This window comes from Stigmatopora argus, chromosome 4 (assembly GCF_051989625.1).
Source record: "Stigmatopora argus isolate UIUO_Sarg chromosome 4, RoL_Sarg_1.0, whole genome shotgun sequence".
NCBI classification, from domain to species: Eukaryota; Metazoa; Chordata; class Actinopteri; order Syngnathiformes; family Syngnathidae; genus Stigmatopora; species Stigmatopora argus.
In genome coordinates, this window is record NC_135390.1 from 12,755,923 (window position 1) to 12,777,417 (window position 21,495).

Consider the following 21,495-nt stretch of genomic DNA (forward strand, 5'->3'; position numbering starts at 1 on the left):
TAGTGCGTCAGCCTCACAGCTCTGTGGTCTGAGGTTCAAATACAGGTCACATCCATCTGTGTGGAGTTTGCATGTTCTCCCCGGCCTGTGTGGGTTTCCTCCGGGTACTCCGGTTTCCTCCCACATTGCAAAAACATACATGGTAGGCTGATTGGACACTCTAAATTGCCCCTAGAGAAGGGGTGTCAAACCCAGTTTGGTTGGTGGGCCACATTCATGGTGACCAGATCTCATGTGGGCCGGACCATTTTAGATATAATATTTAGATTTTTTTTTAAATAAATGGATTAAAAGAACTAGATTAAAACCCCTCAATATTCAGATTTTTATAGATCTAAAACAATGTTTATTTTAGCTTTTTTTTAAAATATATTTTTAGATTTTACAAAATGATTTTTGAACTAAAAAGACAGAAAAAAATGATTAAAAAATGACAATTATTGATTTAAAAGGGGGAAAACAGGACATTTAATATACATCTATACTCTTCATTTTAGTTTGATCCTAAAACAGAAAGTCGGCACTCATGATTTACTTTCCCGGGCCACACAAAACTATGTGGCGGGCCAGATTTGGCCCCCGGGCCGCCACTTTGATGTGCCCTAGAGTGAGCGTGGTTGTCCGTCTCCTTGTGCCCTGCGCTTGGCTGGCCACCAATTCAGGGTGTCCCCTGCCTCTGGCCCAGAGTCAGCTGGGATTGGCTCCAGCACCCCCACGATCCTAATGAGGATAAAGCAGTTCAGAAAATGAGATGAGATGAGAAGTAAAGTAATGCATAATGTAGACAACAACATAATAGGTCAAAATCAAATCTACTCATATTTTTTAATCAATCAAGATCACTTTGAAAAGCCCCATCATTGAAATGATAACAAATAACCGTAACGAACCACAGTGGCATTGATTTTCACATTTCCAGTCCATTCCACTTGACCATATATGGTACGTCTGCATCAGTGAAAAACTCCATTCCATGTGTTCTGCACAACCTTGCTTGCACTTGGTTCCTGCGTGTTTGCTGCACCTGAGCAAATGGGGACAATAGGGAAAAAGTTTGTTTTCTCTCAGAAACGTAAGTATTTATCACTGTTGATATTAATTAGCTGCAGTTTATAGTTAAGTGGAAAAAAAAGAGGGGAACGTTTATGTACCATCCACCAGAATGCTGCTTTCTACTTTGCATATAGGACGCTTGGCAAGTAGGTCAAACATTTTTTAGTAAGTTTAAGGTTTATTAAGTTGTGGTTGCAGGAACTGTTTATCTTTGGCAAGCATGAGAAGACTAAATTGTTAATTTTCTGTTTTTTGTTGAAAATGCTTCCTGCGTTAATTGTTTGTGTTTGGAGAAGTGAATGTCTGTTGAATCCATTCACACAGGATATATTCTTTTTTGCATAATAAGCCTAAATGTGTTCAAAGATTAAGAAAAAAAATGGGTCGTGTCAATGTGTTGTTCATGTTGTAAACATTAGAAAAGCATGAAACTTGCATAAAACCTGTTTACAGTTTCTCGTGGCACCAGTTTTGTGCTGTGATCATGTACATCTCAGTGTGTCCACAAGAGGGCAGTCTTGTGTCTTGTCACAAGCTTTCATGTGAAATATAAGTGACATACGCATATAAATACAATACGTACTCAGGAACCCAAAACGTTAAAATGACACTTTATACTTCTGATTCCAGTTTTATATCTCATCATGTGTTTTATAACCCCAAATTTGTCTTTTCTATTTTCATAAACATCTTTTAATGAATGTTAATTTGTTTTCTACAGTTATATCAATCTATATTTTGATTAAGTATTACTTTTAGGAATGTAATATTGGCAAACCAGGACTGAAAACGAGCTGGATAATTACCAGCTTGGAAATAATGACCTTATTTCTATACTGATATTTTAGTATTTTTTAATTACAGAACCATTCATTTATTTTCACTCTTGCATTTCATGTTCATTTAGCATCACATCCTTGCTCTTTATTTATTTTCCCACTCATTCCACTAAGTTATTTGTGGTTATTGTTGTGGCAGGTATTTTATTAAATATGTATAATTTCTGCTCACTTAATTTAATAATACTCTCATTTTAAGTCAACTGATGATTACAGCAGACTTTCTTTTTGTGGGATGGAAATTAAAAGTGGAAATTAGAGTCAAGGAATAAAAATTTTGTCATCAGAGACTCTTTAAGGCCATAATAAATGTATTTAGAGGGTAAACAATCATCAATCGAGTTAGTATTACGTGTTATGAGTATTTCTGGAGTTTTAATAACAGTTTGTAAGATCTTTTATTTTATCTGAGAATTGCATCATGCTCCAAATGACTATACACCACCAGTTCATAAAGTAAACCGCCAGAGGCGCTTCCTGTTATTAACTGTCACTCATTGCAATGCAGGGTCTTTGAACAAGCACTTAATTTTCACAAAGAGTAACTGGCCGGTCATTGGGTTCGTTTAGCATCTCCGTCTTTGGGCGTTTTCTAAGATGTGCATCATCTCGCTCAATTGATTTCCACTGTAGCTTTGGAAGCCCAAAGGGCTTTTGTCAATGTCTTGACGCCGCAATCGAGCAACATTGGATCTGGCACGAGCGTGATTTCGCAACATTTTATAACATGTAGACACGAGTGTTTTCCGTTCAACCAAGCAGCTGTGTTGAACATGTGGGGAGCCATCTGTGTGAGCCACACGCGGCCTGCTTGGACTTTAAAAACATATTGATTTCTGCCTTTCAAGGGAGCCTAATGCAATCGATCGCTCAGGCAATTTCAAGATCAGTGTAAGCATTCCTTCCCTTAAGTCACAATGCGCTTCTTTCTCTCAGGTAATGACCGACCTTGAGCCGGGGACCAGTTTGTCTGCCAGTCCCTCCACTTCAGTCCCGTATTTTGGTCAACATGACAGTGTCTTTCTAAGAAAAGGTATGAACAAATTCACCTTTAGCATCATTTCCACCTTGTCCACTTCACTATGGATTGACACCTATTTGTATTTGCTGTGTATTAAAACTGCTACAAACTTGCAGACATACCACAAAAGATATTTGCCTTCATTTAGTTATATTATGTTATATTATTTGATAATTAGCTGCCATTGAATAAGGTAGAAGTCTATCATCCTGGTTTACATGGGGTATTTTAGTATAATTGTCAATCATGCAAAGTTTTCTAATGTTCACATATGATATACAGTGGTACCTCTACATACGAGCTTAATTCGTTCCAGGACTGAGCTCGTATGTCGATCTTCTCGTAACTCGAACGAACGTTTCCCATTGAAATGAATTAAAAACAAATTAATTCGTTCCAACCCTCTGAAAAAACACCAAAAACAGGATATTGGATTGGAAAAAATGTTTTATTTATTCTAATTCGCCATCTATTAACAAAAAAAACACATAACTAGTGGTTTAATAGTAATAAAATGTGTTTAATAGAACTAAAATTAGACAGATTTTTTCTTGACAACACAAACAAATTTAAATTAACTTGGATTAATATTTACAGATACACTCAAACATACGTTTAATGTAACTTTAAACAAAACTGAATTCTATTTTTTTAAAAACATTTTTTATACCTTCTGGCCGGGTTAGCTGTTTGCCACACCTCCACCCTCACGTTTGCTATCGATGGGCTGTTTGCTGTTGTATTCCCTTCAAAATAATCCGAAAATGATGCACACAAATGTCCACACAATAGGATAACGCACGACCACTTGCCAACGTGAAGTAGTCTTGAATGAGCGATCGCGGGAGATAACAGGCTAAGGAAGGAATAACATTCTACCCACGTATTGATTGTGGGTAATGAAGTTTTATTCTGAGAAGGGGTGCCATTGGCTATCGGTGTTGTGTGCACGAGTATACTTCATTACCCAGAAAGCCCTCTTTTTGCCCACGCATGCGCGTTGTGCGTTTTCTGGTCCATGTGTAGGAGAAACTCGTGTGAAGAAACCGTTCAGTGCTCGTAGATATCTGTTATACACGAAAGAGATGCGGCAAAAAAGACAGTGCACTACAATGATAAACAGCCTCTCATGTCTTGGCCACCTGGTTTTCTCACATCTCAAAATTTTTCTCATATCTAGAGCATCTTGTAGGTAGAGCTGCTCGTATGTAGAGGTACCACTGTACTAGTTAAATGATTTGTCAAAAAAATATTTAAATGAATTGTGTTCTCAAGGGGAAGTTTCTTTTTTCTTTTTTTAAACGTCAGGATTTCCAAGTTTTCCACAGAATCACTTCACTTTGAGCTTCTCAGATGTAATTCCAATGTACAGATATTTTCTCAGCAGATAAACTGGCCTTAAATCAGCGAGCAGACGTTTTTTTTCACCCCATGGAATGGGGCTGGTGGCTTTTTAATTGCCTATATTTCATCCCCACCGCAGATTTGGTCGCATCAAAACGCAGAATATATTACAGATCACCACCACTTCAAAGTGGGTTGGGAATAGACAAAACAAACATTCAGAGAGTGAAACATTATGTGCACAATAAATAAATCACATCTTGAGGGATTATACCATTGCGACGACCAATCTACATGCTTGTGGCTCCAACCCAAGACTCATTCACATGTAGTATATGCGGTACTGATGGTTTGGGGGACAGACTTTTGACCCGGGACTCGAGGTTTTAAGGTCAAGTCTTTATAGAGACAATGCATGTCTTTGATTTTTTTTCTCAGACCAGAAAAGAACGAGCACTGCCCAAATATTATCAGGCAGAGCCGTAATTATGGTCCACAATCATAATACCAAGATGAATCAGGGGGTTGCTGGCCCATAAAATTTGTTCTTGGAGACAGTTTTGGGTTCATTTTCCCACTTAACATTTTTGTTGTCTTACCAAATATTGCACCGTTTTGAGGTCAAAACGGGCACTGGAAGAAAGAACATTGTGCCGTGACTCGCCAGAACCACAATACTCCATTTTTTTGTTATTTTGTTATTCAATAGCCTGTAATTGTTTCACACTTCAAATTTGAGAGTCTGTACAAAATGCATTCGTGAGCAAGGGCCACATATGTCAAGCAGAACTATTGAACATATGTAAGCTTGTGCAAGAGGAGATGTGCGGGGTGGTTTAGTTTACAGTGTGCCCTTGTTGGCCTCCAATGGAATCTTTCCAGTCTCTTTGCCGTCTCTACAATACGTCCACTTCACCACGTTCATTTAACTTTTTTATTTTTTCAATCACATTTTTTTTCTTTCCGGTAGAGACAAACACTTAAGAGCAAAAAAAAAATCTGACCCCAAGCACGGGAAAATGTGTTGTTGTGAAACATACCGGCAGTTGCTATGGCGATACCGTGCAGATCTGTTCAGTGGCACGACATTAACCTTGCACTCCTCTTCTTGACTGTTGTCTGCTACAAACACACTATTCTTCCCAATCAATATTTCAGCAGCAGTCCTCAAACACATTAGGCGGGCCATTAATATTGATGCCTCCCTTAAAATAGTCCCAGAACACACGTCGTCGTTCCGAGGGTGTCATCGCGCTGATTGCGAGTGTACAGTATTCGGAAATGCCGCTACATGTGACACCAAAAGGCTGCCCTGGCCTTGAACCACCATTGACAAACCTTTCCCTTCCCCCATCTGCGTTTCTCTCTCTGCCCTTTTTTTTTTCTCCTCTGTGCTTTCTCTCTTTCCGCCTCGCACACACACACACACACACACACACTCACACACTCCTGCGAGCCGAGTGTCTTTCCTGTATGCTGGGGGGCCGGCAAAGGGGAAGTACAGCGAGAAAGAAAAGCACTCGGAGTTCAAGTGCAGAGGCTTAAAGACACAGCTGGCTCTGACAAAAGACTATTTAACAATGGGAAACCATTCCGTCCGCAGAAAGGGGGGAAAAAAGAATAACCTGTTGACGAGTTTCCTCGTTACTCGGTCGGCGGCGTGGATCACGCCGGAGGAAAAAAAGTTGGGAAATTGGGAAATATTTGAACAGGAACATTGGAAAAAAAATGTGTCTCCTCCCCTTTTCCTTTCCACATATTCCCTCCCACCTTCCGTTCTCTGAATTGCCGTCCCTCCCTCTCGCTTCTCCTTCATTCCTACCATCCGAACACACACGAGGGGATTGATGCCCTTCTCCCTCCTTTTCTCCCACTCCAGCCATTTGGACCTCCCGAGACGTCGGCGCTTCTCGTCTCCTTACGCAAGGGGGGAACCGGTTCTGCGGATCCCAAGCACATGCCGTCCCAGCGGCGGTCCGCCAGATCCTCGTTTTACTGCGCACGGCGGACAAAATGAGAAGAGTGGATTGGCGCAAAGGCTGAAGGGAAAACAGAAATGCAAGCCTCCTAGTTAAGAGGGACAGCACCAACTCCTGACTGAGCCAAGTGGGAGGAATCAAATGTTTGAAGACGCCAGAGAAGGTAAAAAAAAAATGAACACGTATGAACTTGCTGTTTTTGAAAGTTATTCAAAAATGAGATTAAATACATTCTATCGTCTTACTTTTTATCTCCTCTTGTCTCTTATCTTGACAATGTGGAGCATGGGTTTCGCAGTTTGTTAAGTAAACGATACCTCTTCCTACTCCGGTTGGAACACTTTCCCTGCCTCCAAGCTTCTGTATTCCGACCGTGGATTTGATCTCTCGTACTTGCCAAACAATTTATGCTGTAGTCAGAAAGTCAGCTTGCTCCTTACCTAAGGCTGATTTTTACAGTCCTATGGTAAAACAGGTCATCTATTCTCTTTAGTTGTTAACACAGCTTTTATTTAAATTGATTTGAAGACCATCATTAAGAAAACGTGGTCATCTCAACGAGCATTTTTGTTTGCTGTCAAAAATGTTAGCAATTTTTTTTTTTACAAAATAGGCCGTCTTTCCAAATGTGTTCTGTGTAGCCACAACTCTGATCGTGTGGTTATGTCCATGCATTTCTTCTCTTGTCCCTTTTCACCTCCTTGTGCGATCCCAGCCTCGATTGCGTCCGTTTCTGCCCACATGTGCCGTCCAGGGCCTGTGATACGTCCTCTTTCAATCCAGGCTCTTAGCAATCCTACCTATCTCCATGGCGATGTAAAAATGGCAGGGATTTCCAGCATAGAGGAGAAAGTCGCATAAACTGACTCTGATGTCGATGGTTTTGATCGCTGTGTGTTGTTTTATCTTTTATCGAGAGATCTTATTGAAACCAAATTGACTTGGGATTTTTTTTAAACAAATTTAGCATGGCAATTTCTAGGGTGGTAACGATTAATCTAGATCTTGTTGAAAATCCAGTCAAATAAATGGAAACACGAAACACTCATCAACATTGTGATCTTTTCGATATGCGATTAAAAAAAAAGTATGTTTTCGTTCAAAAGACCAATATGTTTCAGGAACAAAATCGTCAATTTTTGTAATATCGGCAAATATCATGTCTTTTTCAATAGAATTGCTATTGTATAATATGGTCATAAATCTGTGATTTACATCTATATCAATTTCTATGTTCAAGTTTCCTTTGTTGGCAAGAGTTAGCAAGTAGCTTTTCAGTAGTGCATGTCAATTACTCATTGATGCAAGAATTCAATATGGAATATCATAATACAGTATATTGACATTCCAATGTATGCCGCAGCAGTGATTTAATAACAATAGAGCGAAAAAAAGAACAACTCCAGTTGCATTTCATCCATGACTTTTCTGATTTATTTGACTATTTTTCTGTGTCAAGCACAGACCTGGCATTGACTTATTCCTACTTTGCATTTGAATGCAGAACTGAGAATTCAGGCAATTGCATAGTTTTCTCCCATTTGTCGATGGATTTCCAAAGGTAAAGAGCAGCCACATATAACTGATCCAGGGAATATGTTTATTCTATCAATCGAATAATAAAATCTTGGAAAAAATCAAGACGGGGACATTTTGCTCTCCTAGAATTTCCTTGAGGCTGTCGTGTATTGATGCATCAGGATAGCTGAATAAAATAGCACTTCACATATAATTATAAATGACACACACTACACTGTAATTAGATTTCTGGCACATCATGAGGCACTGCTTGTCGCTTCCCTTCCTTCATTCAATCAAGTTTAACATCTATATATGTCTTATCTCCCTCCATTCATGTCAAATATCTCTTAACCCAACTAGTTGAGGCGCATCTTTTGGGATTCTTCAAGGTTTCTTGATCATTTTAAACCCATATTTTTGCCACCTATGTGAACACATCCTTTGGTTTCTTAAGCAGAATTGAGAAATTGCATCCACTCAATATGGTACTTAAAGTAATACAGTTTTAGAGAAACTCCTCCCATTGAATAGTGCTCACTCACTTTGAGTTATTTTATCACAGCTCGCTTAAAAATGTCCTTCATGCATGTTTAAATGGTTCACTCAGTTGTCTGTGACTGCAACTGACTAGCAACCAGTTCTGGTTGTCAGCTCTGTGATGAACCTTGGACGGATTTGCCCAAAAAATTGAACAACAGATTAGCAAAATGCAATTTCCCTTGTGTGATGAAACACAATTCGGTCTTCACAATCAATTATGCAGACTCTTGTGTGAAGGTCTTCACTCACAGGCATGAAACATTCTGAAGAGAGAGAAAGCGAATAATAAAAGCATACTACCATGTGACCATCCACTATGCCTGTGCTCGGCTTGCTCATGGTCTGCGCGTGCTATGTTCCCTCTGGACCAAGCGTTCCAGTTGCATTTGTCAGTCTTCTCTAGGACACAGAGTTGAAATGGGGCTACAGTGTGAGCGCTCCATCTGGATACCCACAGGGCTTTCAAACTCCATAAGCACACTTTCCCTTAGCTAGACTAAACAGTAAAACGAATAACCAGGTTGACAGTGTTTTTCCACCAGCATTTTTCATCTTGTCATTTCATCGACAACAATTACGGCTCGTACCGGTAAATGAATGTCAGCGGAGAAAATGAACAACCCCATCTTCAAATGAACTATTGAGGAAAATGCTGGCCCCCAAAATAGCCCAAATTATATCAGAGGAGCACACGTACATGATCCTGATGTATTTTTTTTTTTTGCATCGTTCGTTCATTATTGTTATTTTATCTATGACAGGTATGATACATGTTTTTCTTGATTAAATTGAATCAGCCAGGAGTGAAATCTTTCACTGTCAGGTGCATAATAAATTTAACACACCATCCGTTAATCTCTGTCATTGAGAGTCAGACGGCTTGGACAAAGAGGTGAAACATTCCCCTTGATTTGTCTGTATCTTAGCCTATGAACTACAATTTCAAAATCTAATGTTTTCCGACAAACATGGATGAAAAATAGTGTGCACTAGGCACCTGACTGCGGCAGATTGCCCTTCACCTTTCCTGGCCTCTCTTTGGCTCAGACATGCTGCACAACTAAGATGTAGCGATGAATAATAACCCCACCCAGCAATACTCCGGGACATGATGTACTCTTTGAGAAATGTAATAAGTAGGAAAGATAAGGCTTTTACTTTTGTCTCTCATCACTAATCTGACTGAATGTTTGGATCCGTTGTCCTATGTATTTTCAACTATATTTAGCGGCTACTTACAATTTACATTCATTTTCTGAATTGAAAATCTCCTGCAAAAAAGGGATTTTTGGAAGTATAAACTACGTACATGCCGTGTCAGGATGATATTCCCATAACTGATCCAATAAGATGTATAGTTGCAGGTGTCCCATGTTTTCTGGATGTGCAGTGAAAAGTATGCAAATAATGTCTTTATTTGATTGGAATGTAGTACTCACTCTTCTTTGTTTTCGTGTTTCTGTAAAGTATTTTGCATTATCGATATTATTTGTTCCGTTACTGTAGTGAGACTATATGGTTAACTTCTGAAAATATTCCTTCCATCAGCCTTTACCACTACGATTTGTATGTCAGCAACTCCATTATACTAAAATGGTGTATGGAGAGTACAGTGGTACCTCTACTTATGAAATGTGGTTTTGGAACGTGGATTTTTCATAGGAAGAGCCAGATTTGACATTGAATTAGCATAATTCGTTCCACGATCCTTAATGCTACCTTAAAGCACTTTAAAAATGATAAAAGTACACTAATTTTATATAAATATGCACGTAAATATTTGTATGTATTAAAAAAGAGAACAAAAGAATTTATTAAGCCATTAACATGAGTAAGAAATGAAAAGGCATTCTCCAATAGTGTGGCAGCTGAGTACTAAACATACCTACACGCACGTCAACACACAACGTAACAACTTAAAATGATGTTATGCACACTCAGAAAACTGGCTTGGTTTTGTAACTTGGATCGTTTTGTTTTCGTATCAAAAGGTTTCCCATCAAAGCTTTTCGTAACCTGAATATTTCATATGTAGAACCATTCGTAAGTAGAGGGACCACGAAACATGCCTTTCATCTGTTTTGCCTGTTGTTCCTCACAAACATTTTCAGAACCCGTGACTTTTATAAGTTGAATTTCGTAGTCTTATTTATTTAGACCCTCTTTTTTCCTCTTGTGTAGAATTGCTTGCTGTGGTTTTATGGTTGAGTGAGCCCTCTTTGGTTTCAGGGCCTCTCCTGTGTTCAAATCTTTGTTATTCCTTGAAGGTTTGTGAAAAGGGTGCTAAGCTGTAAAGCCCCGTGGCGTTCCCAGCTTCACGAAACTTTAAGTTTACCGGTTGACTGGTCTATGAAAGACTTGAGACGGCTGAAGCACTTCAATCAGTACTCTGAGCTTTCTTTTTCATAATGAATTTATGCCAGCAGGAAGAGTAAATTGTCACAATGGAACGCCATTTGTGCTCTCTTCCAATATCTTTATCGTTCATACTAAGAGCAAAGATAAACCTGCTATTGGACGTCATCCGATTTTGTCTTAAAAGTCTTCATTGTTTATTCCAGTGTCTCTTCTTTGTTACCCAGGATTCTAATCTCTTGCAACGACTACAGCATCAGTGTGTGAATGAGAAATATGCTTCTCTTTCACTGCACCATACAGCATTGTTTTGGAAAATAAATGGCATTTATAAATGCACTTTTTGTACTTTTGTATTCACGGTCTGGTGGCTATTCCATCTGACACTGGGAGAGCAAATAACCTGGACAGATTACCTACCAGTCAGTCACAAGAGTAGTATTAAACAGAGAAAACCATTCACATGTAAATTTACCTCTAGGCAATTCAAAGTCACCAAATCCTGCATGCTTTTGGGTGGTTGGAGAAACCTGTTTCAGCTGTCTGGAACGCAAGCAGGAAAAAAAGGAGGGAAAAAAAGCCATTGTATTAATATCTCCTGCTTTCGGCAATTCGAACTCCCGTTCCTTTTATTCACTGCTACTCAATTTTCATTCATTGCTACATTAATTTGGGTTTTTTTTTATAGTTAAAAGGGATAATGATCCATTACAACATTAATTCTCTAGTTCAATTTGAAGTGACTGATTTCCCAGATGAAATGCAATTGTTATGAGAACAGCAGTTTGCAATTTTAACGTTGATAGTTTATCATTCCTGCCGTCAATTCATTTTTTCTGCCGTTGTGTACAATCCTCTCACGAGGAAGGAGTAGGACACCGTGATAGAAAGATGAAGGCAGATAAACGTCAACTGTCCGTGACTTGGATCAAATTGTTGGAGGGAAAGAATGGAAGAAGGGAGAAGCAACATTATTTTTGAGAAATGGGGGCCGCTACAATTTTTATTGACATGCGGATGCAAGGCACTTTTTTGTTATTTGTATTGCCAGTTTATATGTAGTTGTTGGTCAATAGTAATTTGACATTTTTCATTGAATTCATTGAATCGTCAACTCATTTGAATTGTATTCTATTTAAGCATAGATCAAGTTTATTTTCTATATTTCCATTAATTTCATACCAATAATCCCTCTATTAAAAGGATCAGCTAAAGGACCTGGAGTAAGTATTGAGGGAAAAGCCACCTTAAATGGATTCCATTTGGATTTAAAGTATTTATATATGCTCTGTCATATACTGCTGCTTGTGATGATATGATATGTATAAATTCGATACAAATTCTTTTTTGCAGTATTACAAAACCACATAATGTGCTGCAGTCAATGTTAACAGAAATCATGTCTACTTCAGAATTTCTTCCACCTTATGCATTTTAAAAGTGTCCAGACATTTGTATCAATTGCAACTCATATTTCCCATTCCTGTTTTGGACTTGGAAATCATTTGTTGCATAAACACTGACTCATATACACTGATGTCATGTAGTGAAGTCAATTATTATTAGCCCAGCTTTACAATATCTAATAACATTGTAACTGTAAAACAATTGTAAATAGATACTTATGCTATATAGTGAGACTCACAAATGAAACGTTTACAAGTATCATGAGTAAGGAGGAAGTCGACGTGGCTCTCCTCTATTCAGGTCAGCGGGGTCACATCTGTAAGATGAAAGGAGAGGCTGCGGTCGGCCGCCTCCATACAGGGATGGAAAGGTCAGGAAGTGGCCCCAGCACAAACACCAGACTCATTGTTCAAGTTCAAGGTAACGCTGAGTGGTGCTCCATTCACTTAATGAAGGGTGCACACTGTGCTGTGCATCTTTGCCGTATAAAACCTCACGTTGTGCTCACGTGTTGGCCCAGGTGCAGTCTTCTGAGCACACCAGCGACTCAAGTCTCCGCCAATGTCAGAATGCCGTTAACCCCAATGCCGCCGTCGGCCCACCCCCTACTCTGTTATGTCTGCTTAGTCGTCAGCTCCTCATTAGCTCCTCGCAGGGGATTTCCTGTCGGCCCCCTTTCTTCCTTTTTCTCATTCAATGTGGAAAACAATATTTGTACTTTCAAAGTGTCCGAAAGTTCCTCCTCGCAAAGATTGGAAAGGGTTTGTAGAGCATGGCAAAAGCGTTTGGGACCCATTGATTACTTTGCACTCCCAATGAGGGCTAGAGCACACAAACACCCAGGCACATAATTCAGAGTCTGACTCTCCCCTTAACAGAAAATCAATAACAATACAGGAATGATTAATCAGTCCCCTCCATAGCCCCCCGCACTCTCCCCACTCGCCCCCTCTTCACTCTCCCCTCTCAACCCCAATCGCAGTCTCTCGGCTCGGTATCGATCTGAATGCATTTGCCTCCCATTTATCCGTTATCCTGCCCCCTCCCCCATCACGGACACCTCGCCACTACGTCAGCGTGTCACAAAGAACCTCTTAGCACGGGAGTGTACCCCACGCACGGCAAACACACACTCTGCACGGACAACGCAGATCCGAGCACACGTGACCCCATCTCGCCAGTAGTTCTATAGGCGGCCATTTGTATGCGCCGCATCCCTCGGTGGGATTTGACTTTGTTTGGTGAGCAGATTTGAAGGGACCTTTTCACGGCGCAGGTGCATTATGTGTGTGTGTGTGTGTATCACACACATGCCATTGCAAACACAAGGCAGCATTCTTAAAAGGCTTAACTGACAGATCATTTGAGGAAAGCAAACCCCCCTCCCCACCCTGCGTTTTTCCTACAATTCTGCTTGGTGGCATACAGGTTGCCATGGCACCAGACTGTTTTGTCTGCCCTTTGACCTCTTTAAGGGGTGCTGTGGTCAATCAGGCATTACATGTGAGGAGCACATAGAAGGGTAGAGAGGGAGGGGACGCATTTCCTCTGTAAAATTGAGGTCCAAAAGGTTCCTCTATACATCCGCTTTGTAGCCAGCGAAAGGTGGGGAGCCTCCGAGGAGTTGGCGGCGGAACAAAGACACATGTGCAGAGACATGGCTTGCAACGGCTAAATGAACGAGGCTGCAGCTCCCAGCGGGCAGGGAGTTATTATGCTCTTTGTGTAGTCGGACAGCTAAAGCTGTTTGGCTGCTTCTTTTGAAGTTCTATTTGTCGGACCGGAGCGGGGAGGGGGGGCTTAGCGCTTTTCCCTCCATTTAGATGCCTTGCAGATATCATAAATTCAATTCCACACAATGTTTATGCTGCAGAAAATTGTGTGTGTGTGTGAGTGTGTGCACTGCCAGCAGCCATGTCCTCGCAACTGCTGTCAAACGGTAATTATATGACATTAAAGTCGAAAGATTTACTATCGGGCCACAGCCATGTCGTCAGCAAATCTGTTTATATAAATGTCAACACTCAAAATGCAAATGAACAATCGTCACCTCAATGTCAAGTTGAACCTTTACTGACGCGTATTAACAATTCAATTCATTCGGACAGAATTTTACACAACAAATTGGTCATTGTTGGCGTGAGGTTATCTTCAATCTGATTATATGATCAAATGTTTTCATGGCCTACAGAGATGTAACCGTGAACTTATTGTGAACTTTGCGAATTATGGGCCTTTGTAGATAAGCTGCAGTCTGTACGGTAATGTGCTTTAAAGATTAATATGCCGCAACGTTCCAAAGACGTTATTCGATCTTCCACGGTACTTTTTGATGATGTTGTCTGAGCTACTCATGAATGTCACGGTCTTGGGCAGTGACGCTTGGAGCTACCAATCTTGACCCTGTGACCTCTTGGTTAAACAGTCATTTATTAAAGTGCAGTAGTTCCCTATATGTTTGTGTGTGTGTTTCAGATGTGCCTTTTCCTTTGGGCTGTGATGCACCGGCTACATCTGAACCAGGAAGAGCATAACAAGGTAATGACATCTTGTTATAGAACATGTGATCTGTCAGTAGAACCACTTACATCCCACCCATATGAGGGAAAACCTCCACACACGCCAAGTAGGTGTTGGCAGACTCATTCAGAGGGTCTGCATGTTTTGTAACTGTCTTGGCTGACACGCCTCTTTAAACACTGTGTGGACATTTGGGATGGTGCCTCTATCTTTGCAGTTTAAGTTTTAGAGCAAATGTGTCAAAGTGGCGGCCCGGGGGCCAAATCTGGCCCGCCGCATCATTTTGTGTGGCCCGGGGAAGTAAATCATGAGTGCCGACTTTCTGTTTTAGGATCAAATTCAAATGAAGAGTATAGATGTATATTAAATTTCCTGATTTTCCCCCTTTTAAATCAATAATTGTAATTTTTTAAATCAATCTTTCTGTGTTTTAGTTCAAAAATATTTTTGTAAAATCTAAAAATATAACAAAAAAGCTCAAATAAACATTGTTTAGATCTATAAAAACCTGAATATTCAGGGCTTATTAAAAAAAATCTAAATATATCTAAAATGGTCCGGCCCACATGAAATCGAGTTGACGTTAACGCGGCCCGCGAACCAACCCGAGTCTGACACCCCTGTTTTAGAGGAATCACACTCCTTAGCCTCTCCCTAGTAAGATTTTATTTAGGGTTACTGGCACAAGTTGTATGTAACATTTTTACCCACACCAATCACACCCACAACCCAACATGCATAGGTGCACATCTGTGCCGTCGCAACCATTTGGCTATTTGCTAGGCTGTTTGCCAGGCATAAGGTTCCCATAGCAACACTTTTGCCAGTCTGATTCTAGAAAAAACTCAACATTCCAACCTGGTATCACATTTTTGCTCCGTTTCGACTGAGGAGGCCGTTGATGGTGTAAATGGTGAAGCGAAATTTGGCTGCTCTAGTACTTGCTGAAAAATGTATAGTGAGTTCTCCCACGTCTTTGAACAACTAACTAGAGCTGTCAGTCCGTATACAGAAAGACAAGCCAACTTGCGTCTCAGTAGAGTGTGCTAATTAAACCTAGGAAGTTAAGCCTCATGAATGACATTTTCCATTGCGATGCCTTCTGCCAGACCGGCCCGCCGTCATAAAGGGTGGAGGGAGCAGGAAGCGAGAGCAGGATAGCTGACACTGGCACTATTACACTGCATTTCTGCGTGATTTGACTGCAAACGTACGACCCAGTGGGGGAAAAGGTAGAGGTGCTGGGGGCTAGATAAAGACTTGGCGCAACTAGGAAACTGCTGACAGAGAGAGGGTGGCTAAAATGAGTAGGAGGCAGGCAATCGGGAACTTGTGAATGCTCTGAGTCCGGAAGGTGGCACAAGGGTCAGTGTTAAATTAAAATGAATAATAAAAAAGATCAGGATTAAGATCAGGAATAATAGAATGGAAGCCTGATCCAAGTTTGTCAATATTGGACTGCCAAATTCAGACCTCTAACTTCTTTTTATGATTTTTATTTTGTTTACTTTTTACCCATGTCAGTAAGCCAGTTCACGTTGAAAATATGCCGAAATGATACGACAGGAAAAGAACTAAAAATTGATGAGTCATCAGTATTGTTTCTTATTATCTTAGACTGGTAGGTTTTCACTATTTTTCATGTTTTTTTTATGTGAAGTCCAAGGTCAAGCCGTTTGTACCTAATTTGTGGGATGGATGTTGTTGACTAAATCATGAAAAATGGGGGGAAATTCAAAAAAATGACAGTGGGTGTGCATTGGAGTAAGTGCGGCTTTGCTGCCTTGTAAAATAAAACCTGCCCACGGTCGCCATTTGAACCGCTTCCCTTAGCGGCGTAAGCCTACGAGTCCAATCGAAGGTTGTTTTAGATTAATTTTATGCTTGTGAACGCCACCTCTAGCATCCATTTCAGGCTTGCAAAAATCAGGTTGGCTTTACAAGGCTACAAGCTGTCTCGCCCTAAAAAAATATCATAAATTGAGTTCCCTGTGAATGTGATAGACTGGACTAAATTTGCAGGTGTGTGTTAAGGCTGAAAACAAGTCAAATAAATTAATTACTTTGGAATTGAAAACTATAATTCCACGTAGATCTGCCAAAGATCCAAAAGACTGGAAGCCATAGACTTTATTTTGTGGTTGCACTTGACTGTAAGCACAATGACTGCAATTTGGGTTTTGATTCATTTTTTCCCCTAAAATTTGTGTCATTTTCGAGCCAGTGTTTAAGTTCTGCAAATTTCAAGGTATGTGCCGAGGTCTTTTTTGACCATAATGACATAATTGTTAGTTCTCAGAAATCACATGATAACAGTCTCACATTCTACAACGTATATATTATTAAAGTAACAATACAGCTCAGGCACCAGTAGAGGGCGGCACAAGCTTAAAAATAAATCCCATGAATGAACCTCGATTTAATAGTACGCACACCCCTCCTGAGAGTTATAATTACATATGTGGCTTATTCATAATTGTTCAACTTCACTCTCTGTATTTTCCCATTCATTTGCAGTGAAGGAAAGAATAACATTCTGCTTCTTTTACATTCCTTCTCATCTTACTCCATGCATTCAATTTAGAAGTAAAGTTGATACACGGCATACGTAGATCAAATGTAAATCTGCTCGCTTTTGGGTTAAAAGGAAGCGCAAAATGAATTTCTAGTGTTTCGCCACTCTTGAGTGTCTGGGGGGGTTGCATCCCGACCGTCTGTGCTCTGCAGCGTGAGGTAGTTGGTTGTATTGTTTCGCATAATAAACAGCACGGAGATAACGGTACAACCTTCTAGCTTTCCCTGCGGAGTCACTTAATGCCACGTCTAATGTACCCCCGGCCGAGAGGTAAGTATGTTGTTACTCTGCGAGCATGTCGCCTCGTGGCTAACGATGTGACTCATCCGTTTTTAATGTCGTGTCTATTATCCCCAGCGGGCCTAAAAGGTAGTCTCTGCACAGCCATCATATTACAATTATTTGTGGGCTTGGCAATGTGTCTTGTGGAATGCCTTTTCTGTGATTCTTGTTTGTTTTGTGTATTTAGTCTGCAGGTAGAAATCTAACCCTGAGCATCTCATATGCTACTCTTAAACCATCATGTCATGGACACGAGCCATTTATATATGGTACCTCGCTCTTGAGATTGTTGGTCCTTGCGCGTGGCAGTAAATTGCCTTTTTTTTCGTCTCCCACCAAATATAGCAGGTAGCGAGGCCTTGTTAAATGACTTTGTGCTCACATGTTGCCATAGTCATTGATTGGCCCGTCGCACAAGCTTTTGCAGCGTCCTCGGCAACCCTGCGGTCTCCTGCTCACTAATTTATTCCAGTTTTCAACCCAATAACCTTCCCTCCGCCTTCTATTTCCTGACTTTTTAGCTTGCAGTATGAACGCTGTAGTGCATTATAGACCTCTCCCCTCCCACCAAAAGGGGCATCTATAAGAATAGTGCTGATTCGGCAGCGCCGGTCGTCTTTATCATCCCCGCCGCCCTCCTGCCAATGGAGACAGATGAACACCTGACAGTAGCGAGGCATGTGGGCCAAGGATAATGAGCTCGTCAGAGAGACAACAGCAACTCTGAACGTCTGGCTCAATGTCCGACATTTAACATAAGCTTGTATATTCAGGTCCTGCTTTTAAAGTTTGCAACGTTGTAACAAAAGCATCCTTAGATATTTAACTGTGCTTCTATCGAAGCATCCGCAAATGCCTTTCTTGCTTTGTTTTCTGAAATGGCCATCTACATTCATGGGGGATGAAATGAGTGTCTCGACCCTGAGACAAACGAGGCAGACACCATCCCAGACTGATGATGTCATCCCTGTAGAGCGCTCCCAATGCTTTGTCTCTCTTAGTGGCACTGCAGAGTACAGCCGCAGGCACGCACACATACTCCGAAACACACTATTTCCCTCGCACACACACACACACACCTGATTGTCACATCTTCTGTGTGGCCAGGAGTTATGCTACGACCTCGGAGAACTGCCTTTGCTCAGTGTTTCCGGACAAAATGGCTCCCATGTTGGCCACATTCTTGCAAAGCCAATCTTGCGTGGCAGGACGCACATGCGAGACTGAGAACAATTGACTGGTGCAGTCTTGAATATGGGATCCAATCACGTGTGCTGTAACTTTATCACGTGTAGTACAGCATTTCAGTTTGCCAGATGCCAGTCAATTCGCTTTTTATATTACTATTACTTTTTTTTCTCCATCTATTTAACCTTTATTTGAGGTATACAGACAAATCCAAGTACTTACCTCCTGGGGCCATTTATAGCAAGACTAAAGCTGAACTGAAATGAACTTGGATGGTGTGAGAAGGGGCTTTGTTCTGAATATTAATCAGCCGTGATTAATGTGTAGAATGTTTTTGTAACCTATATTTCGGGGAGAAATAAGGTTGGCATCACCGTCATCCATGCATATGTATGAGATCCTCATCTAAAAGAATTTATAACGGAGGTGAGAATGAGTACGTCTTCATTGATTTCTGTCACGTCTGTTTTTGTTTTTCACCACCAGCGTTCTTTAAATCCTCGCTAAATCTTGTTTTGTTGTAAATTTCCTTTCATTGTTGTTAAACAAGGCATCCCACACAGATCGAGAAGCCAGAAACTAAAAACGTACCAGCAATAAAAGTGAGACACACTTTTTATCGTTTAAACATTCTGAGGTCAGTAATATTACTTACATCAAGTGGAGTGTATCCTCGTCCAACAAAAGTGCTCCAATCAGAGTATTACATTTACCGTCATTTTCCAGTTTGCCTCAAGGCCGTGTGATTCTTTCACCCTTCATGGTCAACAGCTCGCCGCCAGTATTAGTGTCATAATACTTAAACTGCCTCAAACCACAAACATGAAAGATTAACAAGAAAATCTTTAAGTTCGACACAAATCATGTGAATTGCAGTAATGTATACAATTTTTATTCCATCCCTGCTGCCGTTCCTGTGTAAAGTTTGCATGTTCTCCCTGTGCATACAGGAGATTTTCTCTGGGTCTTTCGGTTTTGTCCCACAACTTTAAAACATACGTGATCGGCGGATTGAACAGTCATTGCAACCAATCTAAGTTTTTTTTTCAATGGTATTGATGTCAAATTATTGACAGTTTTTGATCAGACCTTAAATATTGTTGTCAATGTATTGACAGGGCTGTTTAATGTATATATTTTTGTCAAGGTATAAGTGGGTGTGGGAGGGACCCCCTCAACATTTTGCACAAACTTAATTTCTTAGATGATTCAGAAGAGAAGACATTACAGAATAAATATGTTCCTTAACTGACATTTTGAAAAGTTAAAAAGCAAGAGCTTGTGTAATTCTTTTCGTCTACTTTGTTTTGGTAGTTTTGTAGTTATTGTCATTATTACCTGATTAAGGATTTAAGCAGGTCTGGCTGTGGCCTGCTAAAATACATATTTAAAATACTGATTTCTATAAAGTATGGTAAAGTATAGGTATTTTTTCAATGAACTTAAGTGACAGTACTTTTTTACACTGTGGGTTTGAGTATTTTTTTCCCCTTAATGATAAAATCACCATTGAAAAATAATTTATCCTCACTTGGGTTATTTTTGTCTGTCCTTCCAACCAATTCAATGCATTTTTGCTTCATCTTAAGTCGAAAACTTTTCAGAGGCCTGCACTGCAGAGCAAATAAAGATGGTTTCTTTCAAATTGGACAATAGGTATGCCTATAGTACTTTTTATTATTGTTTGTTTTTAAATTTTATTATTATTTGAACCTATACACGCCTGGCATGTCGTTGTCAAAACAGGGCAAGCTTTGGGATGCGATAAGTTACAATGTTTGTTGTATTTACTACGCCGGTCAACATTTGTGCCACTGCGTCTCTCGTCAATATAGCGAGCTATGATTGGTTTACACGAACAAGAGGCATCAAATGTTGGCCCCGAAGGTTCACTATACACTTAAGCTTGATATTTTCCTCTATTTTCATCTTATTAGAGGATTCTGACCCTCCCCCTCCCCCTCCATCCCCACTTTCTAGCTAGCGGCTTTGCCACCAACCCCATCAGCCCCCTCCCCATCGCTCTCACACACACACGTGTGCGCCCTCCCTTGCGTAGTCTCACGCAAACACACGTCGGTGCACTCGTTGCACTCTCATTCCCGCCCTCCATCTCGCCGTCTGACGTACACACGCACGCTCAGAAACACACATGCGAGTGACTGACAGAATGGTGTGTGCAGATGTGAGGCTGGGAGAACGTGAGGAAAAAAGGGGGACGCGGAGGGACGGCAGAGGGAGAGGAAGTGAAAAAGGAGAGGACAAGAGAAGACTGCCATGCAAAGAGACGCACGGCGACCGAATGCAAGGCGGAGGGGTAAATGATTTTCCTGTACGTGTCGACTCCAAGTGTTCGATATCCTGTGCGATGGATAGTTAGTTGGTGTTGAAGCGAGCAGGTTTTTTCTTTGTCATTTTCTTCTTTGCAGCACCGTGGCAGCCCCGCGGGGACAAAAGGTTGCAGTGGTTTGTGGATGTTCGTCAGGTAGGCAGACGCACGACAGCACAACACCGTCAAGGCAATCAATATTCCCTTCTGTGAGCTACCTGCCACTGGGCTCGCCATCTGGCGTAGAGCATCAGCAGAGAAGAGGCTGCTTCAAGAGAACAAGCTGGCAACCGGCAAGGAAAAGTGCGATTAGGAGGTAATCATTTTGTCCAAAGTTGTTCTTTATTTTCTGACAGTGCCTGCCATCTGAAATGTGTTGCATCATTAGTATTTATTCTTTTTTTTTTAAGGATTCATTTTTTAAAGGGATTTGAAATGCTATGCGGCTGCTTTTGCAATCTTTCCAATCAGGCAGGTGAAAAGATGAAATGAACGGTATCAAAAGACTTGGAAAGCTGCAAACAGGCATTTTGTTAAACAGA

The 21,495-nt window shown here is 40.7% G+C and overlaps 1 long non-coding RNA gene across 2 annotated transcripts; it reads left to right on the forward strand.

The window, feature by feature from the left end:
• The first annotated feature begins 982 nt into the window (after positions 1-982).
• LOC144073742 (uncharacterized) lies at positions 983-21,264 on the forward strand. Of its 2 annotated transcripts, XR_013300169.1 has the most exons (6): positions 983-1,072; positions 2,829-2,925; positions 6,137-6,399; positions 14,535-14,597; positions 20,808-20,956; positions 21,054-21,264. It is a non-coding gene; the product is annotated as an uncharacterized LOC144073742 (long non-coding RNA). The 2 variants fall into 2 exon arrangements; XR_013300170.1 differs by lacking the exons at positions 14,535-14,597; positions 20,808-20,956; positions 21,054-21,264 and adding exons at positions 12,360-12,479; positions 12,580-12,924.
• The last annotated feature ends 231 nt before the right edge of the window (positions 21,265-21,495 follow it).